The sequence below is a fragment of the Pinus tabuliformis genome, chromosome 7, assembly GCF_031772625.1.
Source record: "Pinus tabuliformis cultivar Carrire ecotype Pingquan chromosome 7, CPIR1, whole genome shotgun sequence".
Lineage (NCBI taxonomy): Eukaryota > Viridiplantae > Streptophyta > Pinopsida > Pinales > Pinaceae > Pinus > Pinus tabuliformis.
Genome location: NC_142293.1, coordinates 1416181328 through 1416205515, shown reverse-complemented (window position 1 = coordinate 1416205515; position 24188 = coordinate 1416181328). Strand labels below are relative to the sequence as shown.

General features: G+C 38.0%; 1 pseudogene; it reads left to right on the top strand.

The window, feature by feature from the left end:
• The first annotated feature begins 22977 nt into the window (after positions 1–22977).
• On the top strand, positions 22978–23938 carry LOC149252959 (WAT1-related protein At5g07050 pseudogene; annotated as a pseudogene).
• The last annotated feature ends 250 nt before the right edge of the window (positions 23939–24188 follow it).

Here is a 24188-nt window from a genome sequence, read left to right as displayed (position 1 = left end):
TTGGTTCTACAAGGACAATCCCAAAAATATATTTGTTCATAGAAAAACCATTGTTTCTTGACACCAATATCTTTCCTTCTTCTTTTATTTTGTGGCATAGATGATTGCCCAATGGACTTGGAGTTTTCTATTTTGATTAGGTCTCTCTTAGGAATTGCCTTTTCTTTTCTATTTTTAGCACCATCTATTCCTTCCTTCTTGTAGCAACATTTTGTCTTCCTGTAGCAGCCACTCCTTCTCTTTGAAAGTCCTTTAACTATATAGGAGTGATGAGAAATTACGTAGAGGGTTTGGATGATGATGATAGGGCTTAGAGCGAGTAGTGTAGGTTTGTGAAAATGGAGAGGATGCTCTGTTTTTTCTTTCAAGAAATTTTCAAGGTGAGACACAGTGTAGGGTTTGTTCATGAAATCATGAAATGGGATGGATGAATGATGGATAGATAGTGAACATGAAGTGGATGGAGGGCTTGGAGTGTTGTGGAGACTTGGCCTTTGAAGAAGTTTCTTCTTTTAAATATTGTCCCCATTCCTTGAAATCATCGCCCTTCATAATTTGACTTTTCCACATTGCATGAGTGAATGATTGAGCTGAAATTAACTAGTTGAAGGTGGCCGAGACTATTGACCCATCCTTAGCTTATAAAACCTCATATATCTTGCCTTGACAACAAATTTCTAACTATAATATGCTCAAGAGAAGAGGTCAATAATATTGCATACCTCTACCTATCTAATGGTTGTTGGATAGACATGCATGCTGCTGTTGAGTTGATGATGTTATGTTGCTAATGACTCGGGTACATCTTCTTGATTGCATTTTTCTTTTTTTTTTTTATCTCATTTTGTTGACGGGTTGTATGCTTGTTGATGTGTAAGTGTTGGGGGACCTATATCAACCTTCCATAAAGAATACCTAAACTTTTGACCCATTTCTCCATCATATTTCTTCTTGTAGCTTCTTCTTGGCCTTCCTGCAGATATCATGTAGTAATTCATGACAACCTCTTGTAGCAAACTTGTTTTGTCCATATCTCCCAAACGGTAGAATGGATTGACTAGAAATTTTCTGAACATGTTTCCATCATAATTATGAACCTCCCCATAAACAAACTTTGGCAAATGGATGCACGATTCTCGAGAAAAACTAAAAATGGCTGAAGGTGATGGAGGCCAATTTCTTAGAAACCATGCACTAGAATTTGCTGAAATTTATTGGACATGTTACCATCATCCATATGTATATCCCCATGAATCAAATTTTTAAATGGATGCATGGATATAAAGAAAAATAAAAAAATGGTTGTAGGTGATGGAGGTTGATTTCTTGAAAAATGTGCCCTAGAATTTGCTGAAATTACTTAAGCATGTTACCATAATCCATATGTATCCCCCTTGAAACATTTTTTGAAAATGGATGCATGGTTTTCAAGATATGGAAAAATAGTTTTATGCTCTATGTATTTTTGTTTCTTGTAGTAAGACAGAGCATTCCTATAGTTTTTAAGGACAACGAGGAAAATTAGTGGTAGAATCTTGTAAATCATGAGTGGATGGTGGAAAGAGATGGGGGTGATGGATTTGCATGGCCTTGGTCAGTTTGGAGCACTTAAGCAAAGGAGGAGAGAGTCAAAATTTAACTTCTTTTGACTAGGTTTGACCTATTTTTTCTTTTCTTGGTGCCAACTTGTTTTTGTTGCTTGTAGATGATGGAGGGCACCTATATTCATCAGAAAAATACATGGAGCATATATTTTTTTATTTATTCTCTTTTTTATTCTAGGCCTACTAGTCGCCTTAATGAGGTTTTCAACTACTAGGTCTGCCTAGGTGCCTCAAAGGAGGATTTCACTTAGGATCTTTTCTTTTTCTCTCTTTTTTCTCTTTTTCCCAACTCATTGACTGCCTCATGGAGGTATTCAATCAATGAGCCGATATCAAGCACCTCAAAGGAATTTTCACCTACTATTTTATTTATTTCCTCTTATTTTCATTTTTTTCTACCCTACTTGAAGAACAAAAATTACTTTCAAGTATAAGAATACTTCCAATGGAGCCATGTGCACCTCAATATGATAGAGAAACTGATGTGTAGGCTTGCAATATATGATTTTACATGTACGTGGATTTCAGAGACCAAATGATTTGAATTTGAAAGGATCAAGCATAGTTGAAGAAGAGAGTGTTGCTGCAACTTAATAACTATCTGGAACCATAATTCAATATAGTATTTATGCCCCTGGCCCACTTGCTGATTTAGATCATCTTGGATGTCTTCTTCTTTCACGACCTTCAAATCTTCCTATTTTTGATGATTGTTCTGTTGAACACATGGAGGATTTGATGGTAATCATGAGGGAGCTTTCTTAATCTTTGATTTTGTTTCCTGCTCTTCCTCAAGTGTGGTCCATGATTCTTTGATCTTCTCTTTTGAATCTTCTTTTTTTTGCATGTTGTCCTTCAATGGCATCAAGAGAATATCTTCTTTTGAATATTCTTCCTGAGCTTAGATGAATACCGTTGAGATTGAAAGGATATATTTGGAAGTGTTGTACCTCAGCATTGTAAGTGGAATAAGCTACTTCATTGTGTGGGTTTGGAAATGGTTATACATGTAGATGAGTGGGAGTGGATATTTGAGATGGATGTGATTGGGGTTGTGGTTGTGGTGGAGGTGAATGATAGGGATAACATGGAGTTAGGTATGGAGGATATTGTGGATGGTTCCCATAAGTTCCTTGTTAGCCTTGTTGGGAAGATTGGTTTTGGGGTTGAGATGGCCAATGTTGCCAAGGAAATGGAGTGCTCCAATTATTTTGAGATGTATGTGCATAAGCTTGAAATTGTGAATTAGGTTCTTGCACCATACTAGGTTGAATAGGCTGCCATGGTCCTCTTGGAACTCCATAACATAGTTGCATTGGCAATTGACTTGCTCCATTTCCTCTAGGTAAACTTCCTTCAAACTTGGTAATGAGGGTCAATATTTAACATCATGTGATTCTGCATTGATGACACAAATATCAACATCTTCTTTTTTCTCATTTTTGAATTCTTAACATTTCTACTTGTTCACTTAGGTTGCTAAGAATTTATGTTTTAAAGTTATCAAGCAAATTTCCAAGTTTAGCTTGACTTTCCAAACTTGATGTTGATTTACTTACTCTTGCCCTTCATCTTGATATGTGTTTGCATGTTTCACAAATTTCTTCAAATGATAGTTGGTATACATCACCTCCACTCATGAGATCAAGGAGATCAATCCACTCATCCCTAATTGTTCTAAGTAAGAGGGTTTTTAGTGTGTATGTTCCTAAACCATGTGGGTTTTCCCTCTTAACATTATACATGAACCTCTCTATTAGATACTCTAGACTCTCATCTTCTCTTTGATTCATTCTAAATATTTATTCTTTAAGATCATGATCCTTATATTTTTCTAGAAATATATTTTTCATATCATTCCATGATCTTATTGAATTAGTCCCTAAACTCATGAACCACTTAAGAGCTCCATCCTTCAATGTTTTTAAAAACAATCTAGTTTTTGAGTTTTTAATAAGTAACCATCAGATATATAAACAATTTCAAATTCAAAGAGAAAGGTTTCTAGATCCTCCGACCTTAAACCATGAAATTTTGGAAGAAAATATGGGGGAATGTTGTTCATATGCACACTACCATTAGTATCCTAAATGGGAAATACGAGAGAATCTTCCTCATTATCATCATATCCATCCATTTCTTCTACATTTTTTTCCATCTTCTTCTTCTACCTAAAAAAGTGAATGGTGATGTGGCTCTTACTACACCACATGATCAATTGGTGGGGGTGGGGTGGGAGTGGGAATTTTATTTTGTTTTTATGATTGAATGAAAACACTAATGCAATGCACTTTTCTTTTTTTGAAATGAAATATGCCTAATGCAATTATTTTTTGTTTTTGCAAGAAGTAAAAAGAAATGAATCAACAAGGGTAGAAAACAATGCATACTTTGACAACTCCCTGGAAACATCACCAAGAAGCGATGAGCCTCAGTATTGTAGCAAGAATGCTGCAATTCCCAAGGCTACCCACTTTAATTATCAACCCGGGGTTCATACAAACTTAAGAGGTATCAACACTATATGTGTAGCATAAAATGTGTCATTCCTTTGCTTTCTTGATGTAATGGAGTGCATGTATTGAAATCAAACGCTAAACTAATTGCAGAAAATGAACTGCTCGAAATGGAAACCCTAACCTATTGCAAGAAATAACGTACAAGGAAAGAAAGATATTCTAATTTCATAAATATCATGAACTAAATGTAAAAGAAACCTAAATTAACCCTATTTATCACATGTGAGGATTTAAACTAACTGAGCATGGAATTTGATCTAGGGAGTGTTAACTATTGCATGCATGTGCTAATTAAGAAATAAAAAGAACTATTTTTCTTTATATTTTCATTTTATAAATGCAAATGCTAATCTTTCCTTATTCTTTGGTAGGGATACAGGTGTGGAGCAAGAGGGGTATAATGTTTTTGATGGCTTGGAGGTCAAGTAGAGGCCTAATCCCAACTTCAATGATGATTTTTCTCAATTCGGGCTCAAAACAGGCCGCTACAAGATTTTCTACAGGATGCCTATAGGATGTACTAGTTCCTACAGGGTCCCCTATTTTATTACAAGAACAGGGTGAAAACATAGGGAGTGGTATAGAAGGTGGAATGGATATTGGGAAAGGTGGATAATGGAAGAATAAGGAATGGAGGTGGTGGACACTACCTAGAACTCAAGCAAGGGCTTCAAGATGTATGGATTTTCTCAATGGAAATGACAATTTTTGCTTATAAAATAAGAACTCAGACTGAGATTTTATTGGATTTTGGTTACATGGAAGGATGAGACTTGGATGAGGCAAACAAGATGAGGTCTCCCCAAAATGTAGAATATCCTTCAACAACACACATTATTGTTTGCATTTATCCACAAATGCATCTATATATGGAAAATATTTATTAGATAATGGAAAATTACTAGTCTAAAATTCAGAAATTCGAGAACTAGTGAGCTAATAAATGTATCAAATACCTAACCTAATCAAGTGAAAATGCAATGGGATAAAATTTTTATTAAATAGAATTTCTTTTTGATCTAATTCAAGTGGAATATACTTGATTGAAGCTCGTTATCATGATCTAAAAAATAGAAAACATGTATTTTTCTTTGCTACAAAGGAGTTCCACAAATCTAGATTTGGTGAATAAGAAGACTAATCTGAGTAGCTCAATGGCTACTATGACCTTCCAAATATTTTACAAGGATGAAATTATGCTTTTGATCCTTCAAAATAACTTACATTAACCATTTAACCGAATCTTACAACAAGAAATCATTAATACTAAATGCAAAAATACAAAGAAACAAGAACAAGAGATGCATGTGAATAAGAAGTGAAAGGAATAAAAAAAATGATAAAAAAGGGCTCTAAGGCTCTTAGGATGGATAAGCACAAGGAAAAAAAGAGTCCTATGGAGGAGACCAAGACTTAGAAGTTGAACATGACACCAATTTTCATTATTTCCTTCAATACAATTACATCCCTACAAGAAAATACAATGGAGCTGCAAAAATATGAGTTCTCTCCACAAGAAGACTAATAAAAATCCACCTAGAGGAAAATTTGACTTGGTACTTATAAAAAATGATTAGGAATCATTCCCCATGAAAGGAGGAAGCTTTCCCCACCAAAATCCCTTGATTAGTGGATCTGGTTCCCAATACTAGGAATCTGCATTAAATGGCAGGGAACACATTCCTAGATTTTCTCATTCATTGGATTTCCACAATCTATGCCATAATTCCATAATATCTTGTTGATTTTTATTTAATATTGATCCTCCTATAGTATGGAGCAAGTCCATAAATTATCTTCTCCTCCAAATCTTCATAATCGGCCCAATATTCTCATAATATTCCACAAAAATAAATAATATTAGGCACAAATATGCAATTATTCATAAACCTTCCTAATTAACATATTAAGGTTAAAAATAAATTATCTAATGCTAAAATATAGGTTTAATGCACTAAGGGATGGCTAGATGGGCCTTAATTTATGTTTATTTTAGAGGCATGGGGCTTAATTTATGTCTAATTTAGAGGCCCATCACATTTCTCTCCCTTTGGATCATCAAAAACCTTCCTCTTTCCCTTATCCTGCACTGGATTACTACCTTCTATTGTTGTTGTTTTTGTTGGATAGAAACTCCTGTTTGTAGCGAAGCCTAATTTCTTGCTATATTGACTGACTTATGGAGTTTGGAGGCATTGTTGCAATACCTCAAAGGATCCTCCTCTGGTCAATGAAATATCCCTTGGATCCACAGAAAGTAAAATCTCATACAATGGTCCTTGTAAATGCCATGGGGATCATACGGATTAAAGTCCTTAGTGTCAAACTTGAATTTTGCAATGTCCTTAGCTTCAACAACTTCACCTTTCAAGCTCTTAATCTGATATAATTTGATTCACAAAGGAAGAGTAGGCCATGGCACTTTCTTCTTCCTATGCAGTTCTGCTAACAATCATGTAGCGAGGTGGTATGAAACTTCTTACATGATCAGTTTATTGGTGGCATACCTTGGTAGGACATGCAGAGGTTTCTCTCTTCTAAACACTCTGATGAAGGTTCCACCTCATGAGGCATACCAATCTTTAATGTTTACTATCGCCTCCATTGATTCTCAGGACATGAAAGGTGGATCTTGATCAAATATAAGATTTTATAACTAGATGATAAAGTGCTAACTTAACTTTTCCACCACTCCTCAATAGTTGTCGGAAAGAAAATTTCAATAGATGTTTACGGTAGTATCTTAAGTTTTCTAAGTCCAACTCATGCCAGGGAACTACTATTGTGTACAAATTGAATGCAGTAAGTATGAAGGCATATAAAACCTTTCTTGCTCATTCTTAGGTAGATTCTGAGTCTCAGCCACAAGGTACTTCAATTAATGAGCCAACAGATCTAACCAGTTGAATGGCCTCCCATAATTTACCAAATGGTCTGGTAAGACTACCCACCCTTCAGGGAAGGTCTTTGTGCTCCCTTGACCATATATTGTGCAATTAAAGATGATCAATAATGGTAAGCCTTCCTGAGGGACTTTGTCTTGTAATCATTGGTGGGTGTCTTTCTAAACTTTGACAACTCTTTCACCCAGTGATTGAAAATGTATCTTGTGTTCACAGAGCTATGGGTGGCATAGAAATGTGAGTCCATGCGCTCCACCATCTCAGGAAAGTGATACATATGTTGAAAGTCCTCTTCCCTAAAGGCAGAAAGCTTCCTCCAGCTGGCACTTCTCATTGTCATATTTTTTTCATTCATATGTGAGATAATCTAGCTGATGAGTCCACACATGGGAAGGTGGGATACCTACATTCAACCTTGTATAACCTTGACTGTCAAATGCTATGATAAACATGTTCATCTTCTAATTCTTCCTTAAAGTCTTGTGAAAAGGTGTGTTTGATCTGCTTGCATGCCAGTGTTGTCCCTTCTCAATAAACAACTGAGTATCTGCATACAATGGTAAATCAACTAATGTTTGCTCAATTGCTTCCCCACTACTACTCTTGGTGGTTTCCTTTGATGCAACTCTCTTGGATGCCATGTTAACTGAGACTGCTGGAGAGATTCTCAACAACTATAAAACACTCATAAAACACTCATGGTAAACAAATGTCAGCTAAAAAACAAAATAATTTCAAGGAAAGTTCAAGCAACAAGTCAAACACTTTATGGGAAAGATTGCACATTTTTTCCTAACAAGGCTGACTCACTAACTATGGGAACAATGCACTACGTAGTCCCAGTAGTTATTGTGGGAGCTTAATGACTGGAACTCTACAATGAATAGTTTGGTCTGGTCCAAGGCCCAAGAGAGAATACACATTATCTAGTCTCATTGGCCAAGCTGGGAGACTGACTTTAGGAACTACACAGTGTGCAGTTGAAGCCATCCTAGGCCATTCTCTACACAATTCCAAAAGCCAAACCCGAGGATTGAGGCACTAGATTGCACAAAGAAAGTTGTGCAAAGTGAGATATGGGTAAGGGGACCTAGATTTTCCCAAGAGAATTGTGAAAGACAAGAAAATCTAAAATATGGTGTGAAGTTGAGTGCAGATATGACAAATTTTTAATGCATGCATGTGAAACAATTGATTAAACTTAAGGAAAACAAAGCATGTGAGGAGAGTCATCATAACAACGACCGTTGGTTTAAAAATAGAAAAACTCATGTGACACTTGGCAAAGTACATCTATAACTTCAAACAACACTTCTAAAAGCTGAAGAAAGTTAAAATGTTAGCAATAATGTACATAAACAAGTCAAATAACACTCACAGAAGCTAAACAACAAAAAGAGATAGAAAAAGTGGCAACAGACGACAAAATAAAAACTCACCCAGAAAAGCGACAAAGGTTGCACATAAGGCTCCTTGATCTCCTAAAAAATGCTAGAGTTCCAAGACTGAGTGTGCAAATAATATCTAGTGGCATCAATTAAATAGATTTGGTCAAGTTAGGGTTTATGATGTGCATGCCTAAATTCTAGGAAAATGTGACACTTCGCAGATGTTTATGAAAATAACGCAGGTGGATCCTTTTGGATAATAAAAATATATCCATATTTTTAGGGATGATTTTTTTTATTTTTCTTTTCCTGGGAAACTTTCCATGCACACTATCAGGGAAGGAAATGTAGTTTTGTGAATTAGGAAACTTTCTAGCTCAATGCATTGTGCAGTTTCTGAGCTCAGTGAGGGTTGCACAATTTTTGAGCTTAGTGTTGGGCTACCCCCTCATCACTGTGCATTATAGAGCTCAAGGTTCATTGGTGGTTAGTATTGTGGAACTCCCAACAAGAAGGCCAATTTCCCTTAAGAATTTCACAGATTTCTAGGGCAAACACAAAACTACTAAGGGACCAAGTCAAGAGATCGACTTGTGAGATAGAAAATGAGCTAAGTAAGCAAACACAAGCCAAACTGAAAGGATAAGTCTCATTCAAAGCAAAATTACCTAGATTAGTGCTAGATGAGTTGCTGTGGTTGAGACGGGAGGATCCAAAGTCGAAGCATCAACAAACTTCTGGAGGGTGTTTGTAGCTGTTACAACACATATGTATCAGGACTATGAACTGAAATAGTACTATTATTATTACTACTAACTATAAAAATATAATTTTCACTAGTTGGAGTGGCAAGGAGCTCCAATTGTGTATCTAGTGGGACTGGGGATGGCTATGCAACATAACACCCCAATTGAGTTTCTAGGAAGAAATTGCCAAATATAAATTCTGTGAAAGCTACTAGTTCATTATGTCCATTGAAGGGAGTGATCGTATGTTTAACTCCCTGATTTCACTAAGATCTAGCTATTTCTACCCTTGTGTGGATTCCATAAATGTAACCAACCCGTACAAAAGTACCCTTGTTTTTTATTGGACAAATCTCTACTCAACAATACTCCATATTCTTCTGGAATGTCCACAATCACTATGTTGATACATTGGCGGACTTTCTCATCAGATGATAAATGGATAATCACATCTCTGAGTTCAACGACTCTATGGACAAGAGTCATGTCCAACTGAATGATTTGTGCATCTATTTTTTCCCATTTTACATTGATTTTATTGGCGACAGATAATGGAATTACATTTACCGATGCACCAAAATCAAACAAGAAATTGTGTACATTGAAATTGAATATTTCAAAAGTTAACAGTAATTGAGAGCAGAGTGTATTTGCATCTACTTTTAAAGAGATAGTCACTGATTTGAGGGAATTAGAGGTCATATCAAATCCATTTGGTGAAGAAGAATCATTACCTGGAGTGGACTGCCCAAGTTCACATACAAGGATGTCCTGTTGGCTCGTGATCTTTGTTAGTTTGAACATTGAGATATTCTCATGAACCTTCTTCATTTGTTCAACTATGTCGTAATCTAGAGCAGTAAGGATTTCCAAACTGTCTCGGGATGTGACATCGTTTATGACTTCCAAATTGGTGGTCTTACTTTTACTTCTTACAAAAGCACTTTTCGTTGCAGTTACGTTCCCATAATTTCTCTATGTTCTGGGCTGAGCTGACAGGTTGACTGACCTCTCTTAAAAAAAAATCTTTGATTTTCTACTTCAACTCTGGTATGGTGCTTGACTCTTCGTTTCTCATATTTTACCAGTTGGTTTGCTTCTAGGTTGGGCCATCACTCAGAGGTTATTTGTCATCCATGCTCTTTTGGGATGTGAGTATGAAATATAACATGTTTACTACATTCACTACACTTGGCATCTCTTTGGTTGTGAAAACTTCTTGGTTTTGTTCTACATGCACGGTTTGCTCATCAGCAAGTATTGCATCAACAAGATGCGTAGTAAGAATGTTCATGGCATGATCTCATTGTGGGCATGTTTTATCATAATGAATTTTTTTATGATATGAATAGTATTGGTCTATGCCCATACTTTTGATATTCATTACAACATTCGATATCTGTGCAAACTTAGCTGGCTGGTTGCTTCTACTACCAAAATTTGTATTCCTTCTAAATAGGTTAACTTGGGAGTCTTTCTCCTCACAGTGGTCTTGTTTGACCTTTTTTTTAGCTCTGCCATCTCATTTGGTAGAGTCTTAACAATACGAGTTAAGCTCTCAAGATCAAAAGTTTCCTTTTATTTGGCCTTACTTACAAAGATTTGAGACCTTTTACCCATGTCTTTGAATTCTTTTGTTGGTTCATCATCTACAATGACACCAATCACATGCAAGTCCTTTTCAATAGCGATTTCCTCTTCACAATTTTCTGTTAAAGTTTCTTTCGTAATTCTCTTTACAAACTGTGTAATGCTAGTTGGTAAGGTAGAAGTGTAATAATCGATGGTGATGGATTCATGAGGTTTAGTGTTTTTTTGGAACTTATTGAGAATATGGTTAAACCTCTGATTTAAATCTTTCACTTTTTCCTTGTGCTCCATCTTGATATTGCCCAGCTCTTTCAACAACAAGGCGGGGGTTTTGTCATCAACAAATTTATTGAGGAAATTTTTCTTAAACCCCCTCGAGTTCTAGATAGAATTTAGAGTAATACTATGATACCATACATTTTATTTGCCATCTAAGACACACAAAAAAAGTCTACATGCAACATCATCATAGCATACCTCAAGTGTTTGCATATGTACATATAAGTTGTCTAAATGATCCTCTTCCTTTAATATTTTATCAGGGTTGTACTTCGTTAGGAGATTTTCCAGATGCCTTGGAATATTGTGTAGCACACCCAGTAGTGCTAGTGGGCACTAAGACATCGAATCTAGCTCTTGTTCTGCCATTTCTTCTTCATTTTATTACCCTTCTTCTTCAGAATCTAACTAATCTTCTTCTTCTTCTTCTTCTTTTCCACCCAACTCATGGAAAGTATCATCTGAGAGAACTACATTATCACCATCACCATCATTGAAGGTTTGAGGTTTTTCTAGTTTTTCTACATTTTCTTTAGAGTTTGCTAACTATTCAAGGGTGGAAAGAACCAACTTTTCAACTTTTGAGACCGCTATCCCAGTGGGGGTGGTTTGGTTCTTCTTCGGAAAATATGGAAGAATTTCTATTATGGGTATCAATCCAATAGTTCTTGAAAACTTTTGGGTGATGTGGCAGATGGCTCATATCTGATCATAAGAGACTTCGTAAGGTTGCATAGTTCTAGGCTCAAAACAATTACCAACTTTAAGAATGTCAATAGGGTAATTTCTAGGAATTTTACTACCTTTACCAGAGGAAGTAAGATTGGGGTTTTTGGGGTTATGAGCCATAAAATTTTGGATGCCCTCCTTCTAGCACCAAAAATATTAATAGTGACAGACTCATCAACATTCACGAGATCTCCTGGATATGAAGTCCCAATTAGACCTCACACTATTTGGTGTAGGAGTCCCATCCAGTATAAAGGCCCAGTTTCCAAGCTCTTAAAGATTTCCTTGGCTCTACCTATTAGGAAGAGAGAGGGATGAAATGGTTCCTTGAAAAAGCAAGGAGGTGTGCCTGGTGAGTGTTTAGTTGTAAATGTGTCAAAGTTATTCTAAGCGAGGAAAGTGAGCCTCTAAGAGACAGGTAGTAGTACCACCCAAGAAGAGACACACATGAATTGGAAGGATTTATCTAACATCCAATAGAATAGTCCATAGAGGATGCGACAATCATTACTACCAATAAATGAGAAAATTTTATCTAATGTCCTACGGAGTATTCCAGAAGTATGGGACAACAATAAAAACCATTAAAATACATTCTCAATAAGATAATTACTAAAACAATCGAAATAGTTCAACTATATTAGCACATGTGAAAGCAAACATGAAGTACAAACATCTACAGAATAGTTTTACAAATATTCATAATCCATGCATAAATAGTGTGTTGACCTTGAAGGCTTCTATTATTAAGTAAAATTTCCAGGGCACATGTATATAATGAACATCACTAGATGTAGTAGTCGAGCATTGGAGCCACTCCTTGCTCCCCCAAAAGAACTCGATTATCTCTCTAATGCTTTTCAGGAGGAACCAAGGTGAAAAATCCTTTGCTCTTATAATGAGGGAGTATAAATAAAAATGAGAAGGTGATGCTTCACCTTCCTTGTGACTCTTCATCTACCCTCATGATTGTTTGACTTACAACTTTACATGACTCGTTGTATTCCACACATGTCCTTTGGACTTTCACTTTACAATATATTTATGAAACATATGTTACATCCTTGGCCACAAGGTGTGGCATGTGACCACTCATGACATAACATGACATGACATTGCTGACATGGACTACTTGATGATGTGGCAATGTCAAGCCACTACTCTATTGAGTGCTAAATGTCTTCTTGAGAATGCTTTTCTTTTCATCTTTGCATGGCTTGGTGATAAGGAATCTTCAATGATCTCAAGTCTTGAATGGTGGTCACAAACTAGTGTCTCTTAAATTTTCTTGATTGATTGGCATGTGTGTTCAGCTAAAAGTGTGTCTTTCAACATGGATCTATCCTTTATTTACTTCTTCATCATCTTTCCATGGTATTATAGAGTACCTACATCTACAATTAAATGATGATGAGACTACATCAGTTTAAACACCCCCTAGTCTAAGATAATGAATTTTGATCCATTAACTGAGCTAGAACTAGGTGACGGGCCAGCAGAGAGGGCTGAGTGACTGTGCAACTCTACATTTCAAGAAACAAAGAATGAGGTTTGAGCCCTAAGATTGTGTAATGCACAATTTAGGCAGGACTGAGGAAAAAAACTACGTAGTTCTGAGAGCCAGTGGGACAAGGTGAGGGGATAGGCAGTAAGAGGAAATAATGCAAAGTTTTGGGAGACAAGGGAGGTTAGGATATTGTAGGGCTATGTAGTTTAGAGACTTGGGGACTAAGCCCAAGGCTTTTTTTGTGCAATGCACAGTGAAGGCTAGGCTGGGAGGAAGGATTACACAATTATGCAGGTCAAGGCCAGAGTTCCAACACTGAAAGTGCGCAGTGCAATAGTCTTGGGAGATAGGAACTGCACATTGAATAGTGCCAAGGGGAAATTTCATAGCTATATGACTAAAACTATGTAGTGTGTACTTCAGGAAGGTCGGTTGAAGCCAAGTTTCTTGGTCGAGAAGACTTCTCATAAATGGCTAGGTGTAAGACCGATTAGAATAATGTGAACAATGATATGACTTTCATTGTGATCTCACACTTAGAATACTTGATGACACAACAACATAGATCATCGAGGACACATGAACAATGCATTTCCCTCCTTCTGACAACTTTATGACCACTTATGACAAGTGGAACATATATGATACACTTTGCGATGACTGTGATGACACTTGTGCTACGGTGATTAAAACATTGCGAATGAGTATGAAAAATATTTACACGGTTAGAATAACTCATATACACAAAAATAGACCCTTGAAACCATCAAAACATGATTCTACACATTGTGCAGTCGTCAATCATGTGAAAATATGAAAATTTACCCAACTTGCAAAGGGGAGCAAAATACTTCAAGAAACTACATGAAATGAGTTTCGATGTTTGTCACAATAATGTGCAAGGCTAAGGAAGGCTTAAAAATTGAGTATAAGCCAAAATTTTGGAGGGTGTTTTAGTAGCTACAATAGGTCCTAGTGATCTGGAGGGGAGTGTGATAAACCCCAAGGAAACTTGGATTGGTTTTGTTGTGAGTCCCGCATTCATGCTTGGAATATGGCATGAGGGTGATCTACTGAAAGAAAGATTTGGTTCAACCAACTGATGGTCGAGTGGTTCATGGAAGTCCCAGACCTAGTTGGCTTATCCAATCATTAATAAGAGATATTTCTCCTAGGTATTCCATGTGTAAATATATTGGTTTACTTATGATTCTTATGGTTTTTATACGGTTTTTATTTCTCTTGGTTATATGCTAGTTATGGGTATGTTTTATGATAGACTTGATGTGTGGCTCTCATCATGTTTTGATTTGAAAATTAATGTACAATGAATATATTACCTAATATATGATAATGTAGATATTATGATAGAGAAACAATGCTTCTTTATGAATCTTAGATAAGTATGAGACTCCTATGCTTTGATATGTTGTTATGACCCATAGATTACATATTTGTGACATGTTTGACAAAATGTATGTCATGGGTAGTAGGGGTCAGATCATGAACTCATGCCAATGGTTGCATTAGTAGACTTATTCCATTGTTATTTATCATTTCTTAGAGTTTCATGAAGTTTGGGGAAATAGCCTGAGTCCTGGCGCTAAAAAAGTGGCACAGGATCCGAGGTCAATAGCTCAGAACTAGCTAAAAAAGTTCACATTCGTTGGCATGCCTTGTTGTGGGAGTGACTGGAAGGTGTCAGTCGCATATATGGCTTTTCATGGGAGCGGTTTAGAGTCCATATCAATGAAATTTCAAGTTTTCTTAGGTTTTTGTCACCTGGAAGGGTTGGTAGGCTCTTGAAGGTCCTATAGCATGTGTGGAATGTCAAATTACTTTGATTTTGTCAATTACACTTCCTTAATTATACATGGGTATTTGGATCACATATTACTAGCTTTGTGTCACATGTTTACCCAAAGAAGACCAATTAACTTTGGTAAATGTGGGAGAAGGGTGTTACACGATCCCTATGGCTTGACTAAGAGTACCTAATACATGCCAGTGACATCCAAAGGTTGGTGGGGTTATCTTATATGGGAACCATTGTGTCACCCGCATTCCAAACCACCTCTAAGTGCCGGAAGAAAACATGCGACAACATTTTTTATACCAAGTATGATAGTCATTGAGGACGACTCTCAAGCCGCCAAGGCTTTTCTCCATGACCTCAAACCCCCAACACATAAACATTTTCAAAATTTGTGGTTTCTCAACACTTAAGAGAATATCCAATAGAATTCCCTCATGATAACTGACCCGCGCAACTAATAGCTGAACTTACCATGCCATTTCTTGAGAAATTTTATACTTTTTTGGATTCATGGCAGTCGGTAATCGTTGAATACACCAGATTCAAGACTAAAGACATCCAATCTATCCCAGAGCTGGATCCTTTATTTGAACTAGAACTTTCAACATGAGAATGAAAAGTTCAACAAGAAGAAACACACGTAAGCACCCCACAACAGCAAGAAGAAGCAACAACATCAGCCAAGGATTGACTCGGGGATGATTCAATTGATTGTGGTCAAGGCCTATTGGGTCCTTCATTTTGCGGTATATAATTTTGACACATTTTGACCACGTCTAACTAAAAGGTAGCTTCACAAGAAACCATAGAGGAAAAGAGAGAAAATATGCAAAGATTTATGAGACACTGAAGTTGGCAAGTGGAAACCATGGGAAAATGAAAGTGTAGTGGTGTTCATAGAGGATGTTGAGGAGAGATGGATTAGTTGTAGATAAATTACAAAATCCTCCAAAGAGGAAAGTGCATAGTATTTGAGGGAGTGATTGGAACTTCAAGTGAGTGAAGATTATAAGAATCAAAGGAGAAGACAGTAGAGAGGAGGTGAAGATCATATGCCAAGATGTTGTTATTGGGTTTATTGAAATTCATTTTGTTCTTAGTTCTTCTATTTTTGAGCCAAATTGTATGATGATTCTTCTAATTCTACCTGAAGGACCGGAGTGCCAAGATGTAATGATCCTTTATGTTCAATGGAAAGAAATTATGGGAATTTTCTAGCTTATGAATGAGTTGGTTTATATGGTCCTTTTAAAATTTTATTATGCATGAATGTGAGTGTTACCTATCTCTTTGGATGTGTTGCAAGCCATACTTTGCACCTATTTCATGTCTGATAATGTGATTCCATGAATAGATGTCGATGATAATTGTTTCACAACATCGGTTGATGTCTATTTCTAGTCCTTATCCTACTCAATTCTTGGCATACCTCAGGTGAGGAACCTTATTTATTCAGAATAAGTTGAAAATTTCGACGTTGCACTAGACTATAGTGGACCTTTATGTTGGCCCCTGCGGTTGAACCTAGGGTCTTTATCTCTTACAATATTTCACCAACACCATTGATGAAACTTTGAACATTTGTCTTCTCATTCTTAAGGTAAGGAACATATCTCAACAATTGTAGAAACTTGGTTGTATACTCTTCATTTTTCATAGATCACATAATTAACTCATAGAATTCCTTAGCCTTTCCATCATAGTATCTCTCAAAAAAGTACTTCTTGAAGAGTATTTTAAATTCATGCCAACCAAATGCTTCTACCTTGATGCCTCTAACATGCTTCGTGTCTTCCCACCAAATATTTTATTTCCCCTTGAGACTAAAAATAGTTATCTTGTATTTCATATTATTTGTATCATCATGCAATTTGAAGAACTTCTTCATCCTAGGTAGCCATGCTTCTGCTTCTTTTGATCTCTTCATATCTACATCAAATGTAGGAGGCTAAGATTTATTGAACTGATTAGCAAGTATCCCCTATGACTCCTCCTATAAGGGTGATGGTAGTTGATGAGACCCAAAAATGGATAATTATTTGGGCTCATTCAACCTCCTAATTTGACTTAATCCACCATTCTCATTAGTTTACTGCATGTTTTTGATTATATTTATGCTAATAGAGTGAATTTGGTTAGTCATTATGCCAACAAGTCTAATGGGTGCTTTGTGTAGCCTCTTTGGTCAACTTGGAGACAAAATTGAAGGTTTTAATGAGCACTTGGCAGCCAAATTCGTGGGAGAACAAGGGAGAGGATTTGTAGGAAGGTGTCCCCTTCATTTATGGGCCCTTACCTCGAATTCTCCACCATCAGCTCAGAGTTCAAGGGCCACCAAATCAATTAGCACAAGGGCAGCCAAACAAGTCAAGTAGGACTGCTATTAACTACAAGTTTTGGGCAGCCGAGTCCCTAAAGTTTAGGAGGACTGTTGGGTCCTCAATTTGTATAAATAAGAAAGCTTAGGGCCTCATTTTGGTTAGCTGGTAGTTAGTCATTTCATAGTCTTGTTGTAGTCATTTTGTAGTTCGATTTTTAGGCAATAGATTAGTTTTGTTGTCAGCTCAGTTTTCAAGTTCTCCTTGTGGACAGTTTTGATGTAACTCTTCATTTCTTGATCAATATAGATGAATCCAGCTTTGCACCAGCTCTAAATCTCTCTTAGGAGGCTGTAGCTCTTAGGGTTGGGCCCATCTCAAGTGCCCAGTACCTCCTTTGTTTAACTTTATGTGTCTTTGCTGCATTCTTAGAATAAAATCTGCCATTTAGATCTAAATCTTGTTTTGTTATTTAGGTTGCTTTTGACGATTAAAGTAGATTTTCATATTTATATTGATTTGATAGGTTAATAACATAAAGGATCCTTGGAAAAAGGGCTCAAGCACCTCTGATCTTACCTCTCCCTTAGTGGGATCGTGAGTTGGGACAAAGGTGACCTTGCTGCCCAACAAAAACACTAGTTTGCTTGTCCATGCAATCTTTGGTGTAATGTTTTCATTTGTAGGAGTTAATCATGCGTTCAGGCCTTTTGAAATGCTTCTTTTCTTAAGTGTTGTACATGGTTCTCTTTATGAATAAAGCTGTTGTTCATTTGTTTCATTGACAGTTAGACTAGATTAGCTAAGATTTTGATTGTGTGCAGGACTTAGTCGATTTAGTTAAGTGTACACCGTGCAGGGCATCTCCATCTCTCTCTCATTCACCCAAGCTTCGTCCAGGCTAGCTGCTACATCTCCTAGTTAGGTTCCTCATCTCACAATTGTCTTTCTGCCCACGTAACCCTACCTTATTGCTCCTCCATTGCCTTATCCTTCTTTAAGTCAAGCCAGCTTTCCACACCCTCTCACCACTCCAACCATCAGTCCTTAGGTCATTTCAGGCTCCTACCCTACCTCCCTATCCATTCATGCACCTTACCTCACTCACCCATCCTCCAAAATCCAATTTTAAAACATCCTGTAGAAAAATCACAGAACATCCTGTAGAAATCCTAAACATCCTGTAGAACCCCTGCAGACTTCCTGTAGAAGCTCACGAATGAGGTTTCTTGATAGCCAAACTCTGTGAAACTCTTTGGAAGGGTCTTAGGGACCCCTTAGGCCCTCTCTGTACCATCCCAACCTTTTCCAAGCATTTCTCCTCCTTGATCCACCCCTGCACAGTTAAAAGCACATGCATGATAATTCTAATAACTTAGTCAAAAATACAAAAAGATGTTTTCTTCAGCTAGAGGCAGTGTAGACACATGTATTTTACCTTCATAGAAGTAATGGCATCTCTTTTCGTAGTTTGCATTCTCTCCTTTGCATCAGTAGGACTAGCTGGTAGAATTAGGGTTTGCTAGGGTTTGCGTTTCTTTTTGGCTTTCAGTTTCTTTCCGCAAGTAGATTAGCTTCCTTTGAGTTAGCTTTCATCCATCAGTTAAAAAGCTTCTTCTAAGAGCTCATAGAGGTTGGCTTAAGCCCCTAGCGGACTTGTGCCAGCAGACCAAGTGACAGCTGCGGCAAGAGCTAGTACTCGTGCATACAGCACCGTCGCTTCCAAGTTTGTTACGAACTACCAGGTTGATAAAATTAAAGAAGGGAGTTCGAGGAGTTGTAGCATTATTGCTACAATACTGGGGCTCACCATATTTTTGGCGACGTTGCCGGGGAAGCATCAGAGTATTTGTGATTGCCGCTTTTCTTCTATTTTCCACTACTATCTTCTGCTAAGTAGTTTATTTCATTTCCATTATGCAATTTCGTTTATGCAAAAGTAGATTAGCATTTCCTGCTTTCATAGATTAGCATTTCAATTCCGCAATTTCATTTATGCAAGCGTAGATTAGCATTTCAATTCCGCAAGCGTAGCCTGGCATTTCATTCCTACAATTTCATTTGAGCAAAATAGATTAGTCCTTTCCTACTTTCATTTCAATTCCACATTTTCATTTCAGCAAGATAGTTAGTTGCAGTTCAATCTATTTTAGTTTTGCAGGTACAAGAAGAAAAATACAAAAATCAACCAAAAAGATTTCTTTTCATGCCTTGTAGGAGTAGAGATAAGTTAGAAAAATGATTGCACAACACCCCCACTGCTTCACACAGCCAACCTTCTTTCTTCTTCGATGGCTGTGAGAGAAGAACCCCTAAGTGGCCAAAAAGGCATATTTAAAGAACCTCAAGGGAAGAAGAAGAAGAAACCATTCCTCTGGAGCAAATGGCTACAAGCAGAAATGTTGGGAGCAGCACCTTGTCCAAAGATGAATTTGAAAATCAGATCGAAGATTTCAAGAGTGATATGAGGCAGTTTCTTGCCATGCAACTGGATACCTTGCGGATCCAAAAGAAGCAAGAAGAAGCCAAGAGGGCTTTGGCCATTTTTTGTCCTAGGTGCACTAAAAAGCATCCTAGGAACGAATGTCCATTGTAATCCATAGAAGTGTGTTTTGTATGTGAAGAATACCATCCTACGGATCAGTGCCCTTCCTTACCCAGAATCAAAGCTGCATATCAGAGAGCCAAAGGAGCCACTGAATCACTCTATTATATGAACCAAAGGAGGCCACATGAACCTAGATCTTATCAACAGGAACTACAAGGGACATCCGGGACCTATTATGACTCCTATCAAGCCACTTTCATGCCTTCTTGGGGTCCCCCTCTTCATCCTTCCTGGTTCACACCTCCTCCTTGTTCCTTCATAGATCCATATTATGCCCAACCAGTTGGTCATTCATTTCACTCTTATGCTCAGCCACAGCCTTAGTGGAATGCACCTCATCAGGTGTGGAGGCCCCAGTACAACACTACTCCCACTTCTTTTCCTCCACCACCTGCTCAACCGCAACCATCACCTCCTCCTCCACCAAGGCAACCCCAAATGCCTGCGCAACCACAACCCCATCCACATCCATCTCAAATATACACCCCCACTCAGCTACCCATACCACCATTTCCAAATCCACACATTGGAGTAGCTCAACTCCATTACAATGCTGAGGCACAACATGTCCAAATGACTCCTCGTGAGCTCAACGATCTTCACCATAGCTCAGGAAGAGTGTTGCAAAGCGAAGACTATATTGAAAGCATTGAAGGACCACATCCGGCAAAAGAAGATTCAAAAAAAGAGATCAAAGAACTCTTGGCTTTACTTGATGAAGAGAAGACATCAGAAGCAGAGATAAAGAAAGATCCCTCATGGTTACCATTAAATCCTCCATGTACTCAAGAGAAAGATCAGCAAAAAGAGGAAGATGTGAAGGTCATGATAGAAGAAGATATGGAGAATGATCCAGATCAGCAAAAGGACCAAGGATATCAAAGCTATATTGAGACATGGTTCCAGACAGTCACTAAGTTGCAGCAGTACTCTCTTCATCAGCTATGTTTGATCCCTTCAAAGTCAAATCATTTGGTCTCTGAGATCTGGATAGCTGTCAAAGCATGCATTTCAAGCCGCCACATCATTTTATCTCTAATCTCGATGTGCACATGGCTTCATTGGAAGTATTATTATACTTGAAAGGAATTTTGTTTTTCAAGTAGGGTAGGGTAGGAAAAAAAAAAAAAAAATGAAAAAATGAAAATAAGAAGAAAAAATAAAAATCTAAGGTGAAAACCTCCTCGGAGGCGCCTTAGATTGGCTCATTGATTGAAAACCTCCATGAGGCGGTCAATGGGTTGGGAAAAAAGAGAAAAGATAATAAGATATCTGGGTGAAAACCTCCCTTGGAGGCGCCCAGGGCAGGCAATTAGGGTGAAAACCTCCATGAGGCGCCCTAGTTGTTTTTCAAAAAAAAAAAAAAAAAAAAGAAAAAGAAAAAGAAAAATAAAGCTAATTTCCATTGAATAATTTCATGTTGCAGCAATGACATTGCAGGTCAGGAGGATCACTCAAAACAAAGACAAAGGAGTTTTTGTGCCTTCTACAGGAAGTTCTATATTTCTACAGGAAACATCGTGTAGAACCTTCAAGCGAGCCAGATTCGATTTTGGAAGGGGATCTAAAGCTTGGAATCCATTGGTTATGCCTGCAAGCATCCATGTTCCAATTCCTCACCCTTTTCCATCATCTTTTCCACCTCATTGTGCTTCTTCATTGTGCTTCTACAGGAAGTTCCTGTAGAAATTGTAGGAAGCTAGAAATGGATTTCAAAAAGGTGGTTTGGCGAACATGGTAGCTTCCTCAAGGGTTTAGAAGTCCTCCTGCACTTTTCAACCTCCTCCATCATCTCCATGCCTGCATCACAACCCAAGCTCAATTTTTCATACCATGCAACAAAACTGCAAAATGCCTTGAAGCAAAAATACCTAGAACATAATTTCTTTCTTCCATAACTTGAAAACCATGCATCCATTTGAAAAACCGTTTCATAGGGAATTGTATAGGGATGATGGCAACATGCTCGAGCAGTTTCAGGCCATTCCGGTGCACGGTTTCCAAGAAACTAGCCTCCATCACCATCAGCCATTTTTGCATTTTCTCCATATCCGTGCATCCGTTTCAAAACATGTTTCATGGGGAGATGCACATAGGTGATAGTAGCCTACCCAAGTAGTTTCAGCCAATTCTGATGCACTGTTTCCGAGAAATTGATCTCTGAAATATTCAGCCATTTTCCATTTTTCTCGAAATCTGTGCATCCATTGATCGTCATTTTGCTATGGGAGATGCATAATGATGATAGGAACGTGCTCAACAAGTTTCAGATCGATCCGGTTTACCGTTTGGGAGCAATGGCGAAAACAAGTTCTGGTCTTGTGAAAATTCAGCAGTAGCAGCTTGAATGTGCAGATTTGAACGTGGAAACAAATGCCTGGAGCTTAGATCTGGCCAAAGGACACCTGCACAAGAAAAAAACAACCAAAAAAATCAGCAGCCAAGCCACATGCAATCACAAAAACAAATGCATGCAGCAAATGAAAGATCTCAGCACTTCACAGCAACCACACACGACTTGCAGGTACGTGACTAAACTCGTTCCTCTATTTGCATGAATATAATTCGTAAATAGCATGAGAAATGAGATGGTTGGGATTAAAAAAATCTGAACAGCGCTCGGTGGGTGAAATCAACACGTGTGCACAGCCATCTCAAGAAGAAAATTGAAAACATGTAGTGGTGGTTGTTTAAAATCCAACGTAATTGATGGAAGTGAATACAGGCAGAGAACTACAGTTCATAATTACACTACAGTGGGGACCAATGGCTTGCATGGGACCAACGTGCACTTAGCCATCTCACCCTCCATCAGTGGAAGCCTCCATAAACAGCCAATCGAACTCATCCTTGAAATGCTCTCACCATTCGCTGATTAATTTGCATTTGCAACATTCTTAGCTAAGATTGCAGTTCAAGTATGCCGGGCCGGCATGAATATCATTGCCAGAAGTTGCTCTGGATGAAGGAATGAGTCATTTTGTTTTCGTAGCTTACACCCTGGCTGTTGCTACAGTAGTTATTTCTCCTTTTGTTTTTTTCTTGAAAGAAACCAACGCCCTGCAAAGACCTGTGCCATCTTCTGGCAGATCTTTGTGCTTGCACTGGCTGGGTAAGACCACTCTATTTCAGAATTTCTACTTTGCTGGCCTAGATTACACCTCCGCTACATTTGCTTCTGCAACGTCAAACCTGGTTCCTGTTGTCACATTTGGGATGGCCACAGCTTTTAGACTGGAGAAAGTTGATATCAGGAGTAAATATGGCCAAGCCAAAGTTGTAGGAACCATTATATGTGTGGGCAGTGCAATGATTATGACCTTCTACAAGGGCCATGTTCTCATTAGGCTCAATAGGGTTCTTCATAACACATGGCTGCTTGGAGCATTGATGCTGTTTGCCGGCTGTTTATTTTGGTCTGGATGGCTTACCTTTGAGGCTCCAGTTGTTAAGAAATATCCAGCAGAAATTTCATTAACAACTCTCACGATGCTGCAAGGAACTCTACAGTGCACTGTGGTGGCTTTAATTTTTGAGCCAAAGGCCTCTGCTTGGAGGCTAAAGTGGGACATTCAGCTTCTCAGCATCATATACTCTGTGAGCACCGCATCTTCGTTTTAATAATGTGCAAAAATCCTTAACATCGTCGTTGATCATATTGGCCCATAATATGCAGGGAGTATTATGCTTTGCATTTGCCTTCTTTGTACAGACTTACTGTATCCGTCTGAAGGGACATGTCTTTGCTGCAATGTTCAATCCAACTTCAACCATAATTGTTGCAGTGTTGGAACAGCTAATCCTTCATGTGAAATATTATCTGGGAAGTCTGCTGGGAGCAATTCTAGTAATAGCAGGACTGTATATTGTACTATGGGGCAAGGAAAATGATGACAAGTTGGTGACAAGCCCAGAAAGGACAACCCTGTAGATGTATCCAACAACATCAGTGATTGGAACATTGGCATCAAACCAAGCTGCCAAAACAGAGGGGGACAAAACCACACTAACACCCAGGCAGAAAAGACTACAGAGTAGAATGGAAAGGACTGAAAAATTCCACGTCAGTGAGGGCACCTCTAAGGTAGCCACAGCCAAGCTAAAAGGAAAATCACCCACAACCAAGCACGATATAGTGGTGCTGTCTGTTCCTATAGGAAGCCAGAACTTAGCTACAGGAC